This window comes from Pyxicephalus adspersus, chromosome 2 (genome assembly GCF_032062135.1).
Source record: "Pyxicephalus adspersus chromosome 2, UCB_Pads_2.0, whole genome shotgun sequence".
NCBI lineage: Eukaryota > Metazoa > Chordata > Amphibia > Anura > Pyxicephalidae > Pyxicephalus > Pyxicephalus adspersus.
The window spans coordinates 135,252,297-135,264,694 of record NC_092859.1 but is presented as its reverse complement, the minus strand read 5'-3'; the positions used below and the strand labels follow the sequence as shown (position 1 = coordinate 135,264,694).

The 12,398-nt window shown below is 37.4% G+C and overlaps 1 protein-coding gene across 1 annotated transcript in view; it reads left to right on the top strand.

Annotated features, from left to right (window-relative positions):
• Positions 1-9,542: 9,542 nt before the first annotated feature.
• Positions 9,543-12,398, top strand: part of LOC140322196 (prolactin-releasing peptide receptor-like) — a 58,177-nt gene continuing 55,321 nt past the window's right edge. The window contains exon 1 of the mRNA XM_072398801.1: positions 9,543-9,686. The gene's annotated coding sequence lies outside the window, so the exon portion shown is untranslated. The remainder of the gene's footprint in view (positions 9,687-12,398) is intronic.

Genomic DNA, 12,398 nt, shown 5'->3' with positions numbered 1-12,398 from the left:
GTGTTTATATGAGCTTTAAATCTATACAAATCTGATGCTTTTTAGAGTTTTTTACTGGTACACTGTAAATAGTAAATTATATGTGTATAATATATGAGTACTGTACTGAACAAATAAAAGATTGAAACTAATAATAAATGCATTTCTTTTTGAAGTTACATATAGAGAAAGAAAATCAGGAGGCACTATTGCTTACTTTTAAAACTACAGGGGTTCATCATCCTAATCCTACTTTTTTGCCTAATAAATCTATGGCTACAAAATAACTTGCACATGACATTGCAAAGTCTAAATGACAATATTATGATGTAAATGACTTCCCTGGCAGTAAAGGCAGGATCAGGATGGTAACCCTGATTTCATGTAAAATACATAGACAAGCCTAAAATAATATTATGCCCATTAATTGCTCACATGCTATATTTGTGTTATTCATTCGTATTGTAAATCTCTTCTATAAAGAATATTTAGGTGCAGAATCATCTGTTCATCCAATGTGAAGGGTGAACTATAATAAATCTTTGTAAGTAATCTGACAATTGTTCTGACACATGCCATGAAATCTGCAGCAACATCTGAATAGATGAATTAGAAGTGGGAAATATAGGAATACAGAAAAAAGAACAAAGGGTCAGCATGATTTAGAGGGAGTGGGGCAGGTAAGGGCTAAGTTGGGATTTTAGTAAGAAGATTTCACTACACTGGTGCTGAAGGTGAGATAGGAGATTTAAAATTTAGGCAAACAGGAAAGCCTTCTCCACCCACATTTATCTTTGAGGTTTATTGGGTATGAAGAATTGGCGATTTATTAAAAGGTGAATTAAGTCAGTAAATAGTAGAAATTGTTGCAAAACTGAAAGCCCATTTAGGGGTATGGTCCTCCCACTTTCTTGCTTATTAGTAGTTTTCCTAGGTGTAACAGGAGGTGGCCCGGTACACCTGGTAGGACAATGGGAGCATACGAAATGAAACAAACTGAAAAAGGATGCACAGGAAGAAGAACAACATTGGAGAAGCAGAGATGGCTTGAGAGATGTCTTGATCAGGCAAACAATTGGAACAAAAGTTCCCTGTAGGGCCCTGGTCCAGTAACATTACTCGATAGACGCCACTCCCTAATCAACGCCGCACTCTTTGCCTATAGCAAGTGCTCAGCTTCTGGAGGCTAGTTGCACCACCCTAGAACACGGTTGCCCCCTGGACATTTGAGCACAAGGGATGGTGTCTGGCAAAGGACTGACAGAGGACCAGGATTCCAAAGATAATACAGTTATATAATAAAGTTATTACAAAGGCAGATCAAGAATACTAAGCCAGAAGTCATACATGAATGATCAGTCCACCAAATTAGGTATTCAAGAGCCAGAGTCGCGGTCACAGGTAAAATGTCAGTCCAAGCAGTATAAACTTGTAAGGTCAGAAACAGTAAATCAGATGAATACACACACCAGCAGCAAGTCAGCCTAGGTTAACACTACAACAGGCAGTGGTGACTGCGAGCGGAGAGGTGTAAAGCCATAGCAGGCAAAGACAGTGCAGGATTGTGCACAGCCTCAGTGTGTACACTGGGGAAGCCAATAAAATACAACTGCACAGCTATAGGGAATCAGGGGCTGCTACTATTTCTTAGTTCTGCATGCTGCTGCAAGTGACATCACTGAATAAACAGTGTTTGATGCTGCGATGGCGCAGAGCACAGGATCTCTGGCCATATAAGCATCTCCTAACATCCTCTATTTGAAGCAAGGTCACAAATAATTGTGCAAGTTACTGTTTTTTGCTTATAGGTATTGTTTAGAATTGTTTGCTAAGGTATGCTGTATGTTGAGGTATCCATTAATTTATGATTGGTGTTTGCTTGTCTGTTCACATCCTCTGTAGAGATTTTTTACATCTTAAATTCAGTAAAGATATACATATCACACCTTAACTTTGCATACTTGCCTACACTACCTTAAAAATGCTGAAGACTAAAATCAAATCAAAGCAGCTGTGAAAAAGTAATGATGTGTGACATTTGTAGTGTCTTTGAGCCTGTGAAGTGTGGCTGAATACATGGGCAGTTCAATTGTTCCTTGTTGCATTGTCAAACTTAGGTACATTTAACGTAACTTGTGCTATCTGTATTTAAAGCTGTTCTCCTCTATAACTGATGACTCACCTAATATATAGGTGTGATCGCTTATATTTCACAGTATTCCAAATTTCAAATTCTGAGTTTACTATATGCAGAAAGGGTTCAGGGGAGGACAGCTGTCCCTAGCTGCCCTCTTGCTGGATTGGCTGAATGCATGTAAACAATGATGTGAGCTCCATCCATATGGACAAACCTTCTGTCATTGCACGCAACCAGGACAGCAGAGGACAGATGACCTCAGGGAAATGATAGTTTATTAACAACTAGCCATAAAAACAATATAAATGTGTTTAATGCTACACATCATTGTTGTCTAGCAGTTTAGATGGTAAATAATTCTATTTTTTGCCCTATTCGTAAGTCTTAGTCAATATTCTTTGCTGCACAAATCTGATATCATGTACCATGTCATGATGCCATGTATAAAGCACATTATACAGAAAAGACACTAATTCAATTTATGTAACTTAATGCCCCTGATTCATCAATAAAATCCACGCTCGCTGGAAGCGCGAAAGTATGCGCGACCAGTGAGCGCGGTTTACCGCGGTCCGGACTCGAGTGTGCTCGTACACTCGCCTCCTCACTGCCAGCCGGATTCCTGCCTTCATAATAATGAGCAATAGGGGGCGACAATATGATGAAAAAGTCTGAATACATTAACAATTGAAAATGATAAAGACAAGTAAGTAATTCAGACAATGCTGTCATTGTTTATCTCTGTTTACAATTCACTTTACATTGATTCTCTGCTAAAAGTTATAGCTTATGGCTTGGTGCTCATTTAATTGACAGATAGATCATTATTTAAGACTGCTAATTGCTTGCCAATGTCCTTCAGTGTTCTGCCATAAAAACACTGTTATTGAGAAGAATGTTTAACATTGCACTTTAGATTATAAAGAGGATTCAGACAAGTGGTCACATCATATCTTTTAGCCTTTTTACAAATAATGTATCCTAACAAACAAAAAAAAAACAAACATGGAAAAGCAGCAATAAACACAAGTGCCCACAACAACCTAATATCCATTTCAAATTAACACTCTTCTTTCTAAATCTGTTAAAAATGCCTAATATCTGGAATGTTGAAGAGTAGTATGAATGGACTTGCTTACAAACACAAAGTCCCGTCACTGAAGTTATAATACAAATAAACATTTTAAATTTTGTTATGTCCTTTGCTTATTTTATTTTTTTTAAAAGGGTGCAGCACCACCCCCTTTATTCTCGATCATTTAGGAGTGGGAATGGGAGCGCAAAGCCTCCCAGGATACCTACGTCACACATCGCGGGAGGCTCTTAGGTGCTCCCTCTGCGCATGCCCGAGCAATTGAGGCAGGTGCAGAAGGAACCCCCTTTGTCAAAAGGGACAAAAATTGCCGAGCTCACGGTAAGTGTATTTTTTTTGCTCTGGGGGGCTTTTGAGTTTAGTTCCTCTTGTACTGTATACTTGTCTACCAAAATTTCCCTTCTCTGACAAGGGGCCATGGCAGCATACTAATAGGTTAACCTTCCTCCAATTGTTCTCACAGGTTGTAATTAAAGTTAGGAGTAGCCAGTAGGCACAGCATTGTGTAACCATCTCTCCTTGAAGCTAATAATCAAATACAATGTATAGGAATCCAGAACCCACTTGGATAAAAGAGATAGATGACTGATAATAAATTACCAACCTGTGCACAATAAAGCTAGTGACAGCTGAAAAAGTAAGGCAGCACTGAAGCTTTAGAATTGTTCCTACAAGGCAAGCTGGATCAAAGGAGAAATGGCAGCTCTGTATGGAAAAATGGGCAAACCTTTTAGTTGCATGGCAAGCTGTCCAATATTAACAATGGAGTCAGTCGACTGAAAAATGGATACTAAATTTAATTCTTTACTCCCCCACATGTGTGTGCACTTCAGAAAGCCGCCAGGAGTTTGACAGCTGAGAGTGACTGTGCCTGGCTAATAGTGTGGTCACACGCCAGGGTTACCAAGCCAAAGGAAAGGATAGCTCCAGGCTCCCATACTTAGGAAATAATGCAGGCAAACACAAACATGAGCCAAGATCCCATTTATCTCACACCATGTTAGGTGGATTAGGTAAACACAATATTAATTTGTAGGTGCTGATATTCTATGCTGTCAAAAGAGAAAGGTAGATATATGCATATAATGGTACAATCTGTGACCAGACAGCTAAAGGCTGATTTAGGCTTTATAAACCCATTATACCCCAAAAGACCAGCAATGGGGCTCCCACCTGTGGAACTTATTAGAGACCTTGTGGGGAAACATCACCTAAAGAGGTGCTCAGCTAGACATTTATTCTAGATAGGTGGCTGGCTGCACCAAGAGCTAGAGAAGGTAAAATAAAACTGTGCCTACAGGCTACTCCTAATTTATTAAGTTATACTCTGTGTAGAAGAATTGGAGGTGAGATTAATCCATTAGTATGCTGACATGGAGTTGTCAGGAAAACAAACATTTGTCTTATGTTTAAAATGTGAAAGTCACTAAGTTACCTTTTCTTCAATTGTCTAAAATGTCAGATAGCAACCAAATGCACCAAAAGTAAATAAAAAACACATACATTTTTGAATTTATTATTATTATGAATAAACTGTATTAATTTTACGGCAACATATTACACAGCTCTGTACATTAAATAGAAGTTGCACATGACAGACCGATACAGACAATGACACAGAAGGAAGAGAGGACCCTGCCAAAAAGAGCATTGGAAGAAGTGGGGAAAGTAGCACACAATAATGTATGTTTTTTTTATAATTATTTACACAGTACTTACATAGTGCCGACCTATTACACTGCGCTTTACAAAGTCCAAAGTCATGTCACTAGCTGGTCCTTCAAAGGGGCTTACAATCTAATGTATTTTTATGTCTCTTTTTTATCACAATTTTTTTCATAATTATAAGTCATAACACTCATGCATATTGTAATAAGAAAAAAAGTAAAATATACTACATAAACTATACTAAAAATAAAAAAGAACAAGGATAAAAACACATGAAACACTAAAGTGTCTTAAAAACATTTAAAACTATCTTAAATCACCAGAAATCACTTTGATTTTAATCCATTGTGACATCTTAGTGCTATTGATCTCTCCGAGTGTCTTTGGACCCACTTCCTACCTACATGTATTCCAGTGTAGTTGAATGGCAATTCTCACAGAGGGTTTCCTGGTGGGGGACAAGTTGGTAGGATATGTCTGAATATTGCGAATATTTCTTAGGGTTTATAAAATCTGAAAACTCATTTTTGGTCTGGTATGTATTGAATAAACCAGAGTAAAGATTTGCCTATACTAGTGTTTCTTGACCTTTTTAGCATGGGGAAACCTTGAAATAACTTCCGGGTCTTCAGGTATGAAGAATTCCTCCTACATTACTGGCCATTAGAAATAATGTCATCCTTACAGACAGCCAAATCGATCATTGGTGTCAGTTAAACTATTTGAAAGGTCCGAACTCCTAATTGTTCCAGGAACCCCTAGCAACCTCTGGAGTAACACTAGTTTAAAGATCAGAAAAGTAAATACATTCTTCTTTGTAACAGCTCAGTTTGGCCTCTAGCTTGGCCGGGTGAATCAATACTGCAAACGTATGCATTTAGCTAAACAAAATTTCCATTTCCTCTCATATGTTGACATTTGAACATATAAACAGACAAGAAAAGTCTTCTTGAATAAATTGAAAACACAAATAAAGCGAGTAAAGGAGTGATACATTTATGGCAGAATAATATAAAAATGCAAAATGTATTCCAAAAAAAGTAGATTTAAAAAGCAATGAATGTGACATTCATCAAACATTGCCCCTGATTCATCAAGCAAAATCGGATTATCGGTCGCGCATTCGTATTAGCGATCCGGAATCGTGCGCGATCGCGCTATTCAACATCTGAAAAAGCTCGCGCACGGAGCCGCGCTTATCCGACAGCTTTTTACTGGCGATCTTGCATTGAAAGTCACTGTTCCCCTAAAAAATCACGCGGATTTCAATGATGAATCAGGGGCATTGACTGCAGGTGTATCTTTCTGGTGCATAGTTTTAAATTAGGGCTATTAGTTTTTCTGTAATTAATGTTTGTCACATTCTGTGCTTTATAAATATGCCTCCTAAATATAAATATAAAATATTAATTTTAAAAATTATTAATTTTTAAAATATTTTTCAATAATAAAATATAAAAGATTTTTACAGAACAAATTGAGGTGTAACTGTTTTAATGTAAACAGTGAGTAGGAATGTCATTGACTGGTAGTTTATTGTATTAAAACAATCTAAAAAAATCACCCACCAATGCAGGCCCTACTCAAGCCCTGTTTACTTTAGTAACATAATTTCGGAAACTGTCTGACTTATAACAGTAACACTAACAAGGTTATGTTTTGGATTTTATTCCAGGAATATTGATTGCAATACAGTTGGAGCACTAACATGCCTACTTCCTGAATATGGAATAATTACCCCAAAGCTGCTGTGGTTAATTAACAATTTTATTTATTTATTTTTTATATATTCTTTTATATCCACATTACACTACCCTTTTATCCCAAATGCATTTTTGCATTGCCTATTCTATGAATATCGTCAATAAATCCAGCAAGAAAATCAGTTTATCTGTATGTATATCAAAATTCATATAAGCAATGTCACTTAAATTAGATTTAAAATGTGAACTTCACTCTTGTGAACAACCTTGCAATCCTCTTGATTGAAGAAAATGAAGTGCTCCCCACCACATTCATGCTCATGTGCAAATCAGACATACTCTCTTCTTGTATTATTGCTTTTGCATTACAGAACAGCAATGTTGGCCTGTGATAAATAATTCCCCAAGCATCCTACGCATTTTAGACTTCACATTCCAATGTCACACTCCATGGATTTATATAACAAGAACTATGTGTAATCTTGCAACAGGAAAAAAACAATTTTATCATGTAGTATATTTTAATAAAACCCTACAATGTAATAAAATCATACAAAACTGCTCACTATTTTCAGTGTTTAATAGGTTCCCCACAGGGGTGTTCTTTTTATATGGTCTTTATTATACTGTTAGGTTTAAACATCCAGATGCAACAGGGTCACCAGAGCGCCTGCATCGAGAATGATTCTTGTGTGATAGCTTGTCAGGAATCTTATTGGAGGTAAGTTGAGATTGCAGATCCAGTTGACTTGACATTCTTTTTTTCCTGATTGCAGATTCTGGGTTAAAGGGACGTAACCTGGCACTTGGGTGGCTCCTTCACTATGGCCCTGAGGAGTTCCTCCATGGCTGTTGCAAGCGATAAATCCTGTAACAGATACATTTGTTTTGCTAGAATCCATGTACTCTTCACTTGATGATGCCTAAATTCCCTACAATTGTAGAACTCAACTCCAGCTCAGACCTCCTATTTAAACTGTGACTTGAAGTACACAAGTTCTCAACTGCCATAACTTTTTCTTTGAACAAGCTGGTCAGTATCAGACAAGGGGGGTTGGGGTATTTTTTCCCCTGGTGGGCAGCACAACCACAACTTTTGGAGCATCCACGTGACATTTAGGTCTGAATCTCCACAATACTTGTACTGGAAACATTTGGGTTGCTGTGAAGGCATTTGTCAGGGTCACTAGGAAAGATGACTCACTTTCTTTCTCTTCTAGAGCAGCCTAAGTGATCTGTGCTCAGTATAATAAAACACCATCTGAAAGTTGACAAGAGCAAGTGAAAGTAGTGGCTTTCTGAGACTTGGTGCCCAACAGAGTATGACAAACTTGGCTGGTGACAAAAGTGATGAGAGAGTGGAGACAAAGGATTCATGGCCATGGTCAGGAGACAAGCTGGGTTAGTCAGCAGTGATCCAGTTGGGGTGTAGAGATTTGCATGATGTAGAACTGCACTTAACATCCTTAGTTCTGATTTTTAGTGCCTTTGTCAGCATGTTTGTGATTACCCATGCACATAAGAGGAGATGCTATTCATACCTACTTATGTGTGTATGTGGTACCTGAGCATGGCTGCACATAAGCCTAGGTCTACACTTGCATTGCATATGTGCATATGTCCTGACACACAGCCTCTTGATGGAAATTAAGTCATTCTAGTATCCTCACAGATCAGTATTAATACAATTTATGATAGTTTGAACACTAAACTCCAAAAAGGAGTATGTGTAATCCACAAATTAAAAGTAAAGATTAAACCTTTCTTTTACTACTTTGACATCCAGTGGATGACCATCTGATCTCTGCAGTTCTGAATGCTGATGGATGTAAAATTGATAATTGGGTCCTGCAGAATGGTGCTGCTTCTTGCTCTCTGTCCTGCTGGGTTTTTACCACCCAGTCTCTCCCCTGGCCACTCATACCCACTCTTCTGGCCTGTTCTCCGGGCTCCTGCCACACAGAAAGTAATTTGAACATGTGAGGGGCATGTTATGTCTTTAAATGTGTTAATCAGAATTATCCTTGGTCTCTCCTGTGTTTAGCACAAAGGGGCTTTGGCTACAAAAGTGGTTCTGGCCGTATGACGGGAACACAGGACAAGAGCAACCCTCAAAGACCTGATATATGTATATATATTCTGGAAGTATTTTAAATTTGCATGACCCAGATGTATTTAATGTTTTCCTGCATGTAAATGGTGTGATTTATATCTATTGCTTATTGGGAAAAAGATAAATTAAGGACTGGCAGACCTGCCAACATATATGCATGAAAAGACTTAGGATAGAGTTTTCCAGGATGCTGGAAAAAAATGCTATAAAATATTTAGTTTTGCTCTTTAAAAATGGCAATAGACTTTTATAACACCACATGCCATAAATGCTCAAGTGCGTATCAACTATACAAAGGAGATCTGCGGATTTTTGTTTAGTATGATTGTGCATTGTGCATGCAAGTATTTGTGTAGCTTTAGTAATCATAGCTGCAGGTAAAACAAACTTCAACCATTAAGCCCTGAAAAAACATATCCCTGCTTCTATATAGTCATTTTCCAGTAAGTCTCCAATAATAATTTTGTATTACAGACTGTAAAACATTCTTTCCTCTGTCACCATCACCACTATACCCAATATTGTCATGTACAGCTTCAGGGTCTTACACTGATAGATGCATTAACTCTTTCACTGTCACACAGCCCCATCAGATCATGGGGAGGGATTAGAAGGCAGAATAAAGCACAGAGCTTCGCACAGATATATAAACTGGTGTTCTGCATCACCTCCCTGCTTCTGAAACTGTTTAAAATAACAAGGAGAGCAGAACCAATAAGCACCAAGTAAGAGCTTTTCTTATTGCAGGAGTTCAGCCAGTGCTATACATTCAACCAATTTATCCAATACCACTGCACATTGGGAACACTCTACCCCTTCCCTCCAGCTTGTACTGCCTTGGGATGTAACAGTGGATTTACAATAAACACAGCATTCTATGAGTCACAGTTGTGAGCACAGATGACAAGCAAAAGGTGCAAAAGGTCTACTGATGGGACATAGTGTGCAGATTTCCAATCAATCACAATTTCATCTGGTAAATCTCACTTCCATGTAAGTAAATATTCTAATTCTTGTACTATTAATATGATTATTATTTGATCAGCATGCTCAATGGCAATGGATATAAATGATAATTAATGGTTGTAAAACTTGTAGTTTTGTGTAAAATGCATTATACATTATTGGTAAAGTAAACATAACACACCAAACTAACTATATATATTTATACATGCACATATTATCTTTTATTATAGTAATATCAATGTGGCTATAGTACCTCTTCTGTACAAGAAAAGATTTGTACATATCCACTATTGCTGTCATTATTTAAAACATACTGCATAAAAGAGAATATTTCTATATAACTCTCTTTTACAACAAACATCACTAATTATAGTCATTAGATCTACCTACTTTACTCATGCTTACAGTTTATAGCCCCCCTAAGGGTTTCTCATCAAATTTTACCATCCCTCATTCTTAGGATGCTCCTAATGAATGAAATAGATTAGTGTTATGTGGGGTAGTTTTGTATAGCCCTATTATATGTAGATATGTTGCATACACACATATCCATCATATCTGTGGAATGGTGCTGGTGCTCAGCAGTTGTCACTAAAAATCATTGACAACCACTGTCACGTCTAATACTGTCAGCATTCATAGCTGATACAACAAAAGCAAGAAGCGTAATTTTTTCTTGCTGAGCAGCAGTCACTCATTCTATAAACTTTTGCTGCCAGAAGCCAAACTGTATGTAGGTGTAAGTTATTGGTATTTTTTTTTATTATTAATAACCTTTATATTTAAATCTCCAAAAAATTACATTAAATAGAGATTGCAGATGACAAAACTGAGCTTACAATCTAATTCCATACTTGGTATACACACATATATATATATATATATATATATATATATATATATATATCATTCTTTGTCTTTCTTCTCAGTTTAAACTTTGGAGAAAGATATATTATATTTGTGATTTATCATAGTTAGGTTTACTTTATTTTTGGCAAATGTGAAAGCAGAGTGGGATGACAATAATTTTTTTTTCACCTACTATCATCTTTTCCCATACTCATGGGAGAAATAACCATTGGGACTGATGTGATATAATGGGATTAATTATGTAGCCATGGTGGAACTGTGAACACATTGATAATAAAAAGCTAATAACTTTAAATCACTACATAGAAAACAAGGAATGCTCCCCTGTTCTGCTGCCCATGCTGCCAAACTTGTGTGTAAGGCATAATATTCCTGAAAGATTTTCTACGTTCAACACTTGGAGGCTGTTGGATACCAACTTCCCCACTGCATTCTGTGGTTTAATCCACCAACCCCTACAATATTATAGGATACATTAGGAGGGGCCATTGGAAGAAACCAGAGAGCAGCAAAGGAGCTTTAAAAAAATTAGGGGTCACTTTAATGCTGACAGTGATCTGCACAGCTAAAACACAGTGATGGTAACTGATATACAGTATTTCTTTTTTTTCTAGTCATAAGATTTACAGGGGTTTGCACCACAATGCTACAGTCATGATACGCATGTTCTTCTGTTCTAACTATCCCTTGCTGTACAGATTTTACAACAGATTGACAGAGTCTGATACCAAGTCAGAATATGGTATTTTTCACAGTTTACATTAAACATAGATGTGTAGCATTTCTGTTCCTAATATAGGAATGAAAGGTCTAATTTCTCTGAACACTAGAAGCATAAGAGAATGCAGCAGGTATATTGAGCTTGCATTATTTCCTCTCTGCAGAACTAAAAGCATAACCATAACCCACTGATGCTGTCTATGGCCCTCCACCTTTTGATGTTTGCTTAGCTTAGCTTTAGCATTATGTTTGGCCATTACCTATGGGGAGCAACATGCAGGAATGTCCACTCCACCATACTGAAACTTGTATCCTAATGTATACAAATCTACATTCTCTTTTTTCACAGTGATATCATTTAGTGTAAAGGTTAGTGCTGTTGTCACATATGCCTATGTTTGTGGGATTAAAACTGTCCAGTGATTTTCTAGCTTGGATGGAAGTAGCTTTCCTGAAATTCATAATTTTGTGGCATTTCTAATGAGTTCCCCCAGGTTGTGAGTACATCAAAGTGTTTGTTTTGGAAGAAAGCAATATGCCTAAATGAATATTCACCGATCCAACTTGGAGCACAATTGTCTGAAACAATTAAATATTTATTCAGTTGGATTCTACCCAAAATGAAAGGAATTTACTGAATAACTGAAAAGCTATGATAATATTAAGCAATAAGAGGCAAATGCATTGTAACAAAATTGAAATCAGAAAATTTTACTTATGCTGAAAGTCAGGATATTTCTGTTAATCGTCCCTCCCCTTAGGCAAGTTGACTTGGCGTCATCTTTGATTCTGCCCCCTCATTTACAACCCATATTCAGAACATTTCCAGGTTCTGTCACTTTCACCTGCGCAACATTTCCAAAATCCACCCCTACCTGTCCCCAGAGACCACCACACACCTTGTACATGCTCTTATCATCTCTCGCCTGGACTACTGTAACCTCCTCCTCTCTGGTATTCCTCTAACCCGACTCTATCCTCTACAAACTATTATGAATGCTGCAGCCAGACTCATCCATCCTTCCCCTCCTTTTCTGCTGTCTCTCTTTGTAGATCTCTTCATTGGCTTCTATTTTACCTGAGTCAAATTCAAGTTCCTGTGCTTTGCCTTCAAATCCCTCCACATTTCTTGTCCCACTTACCTTTCTG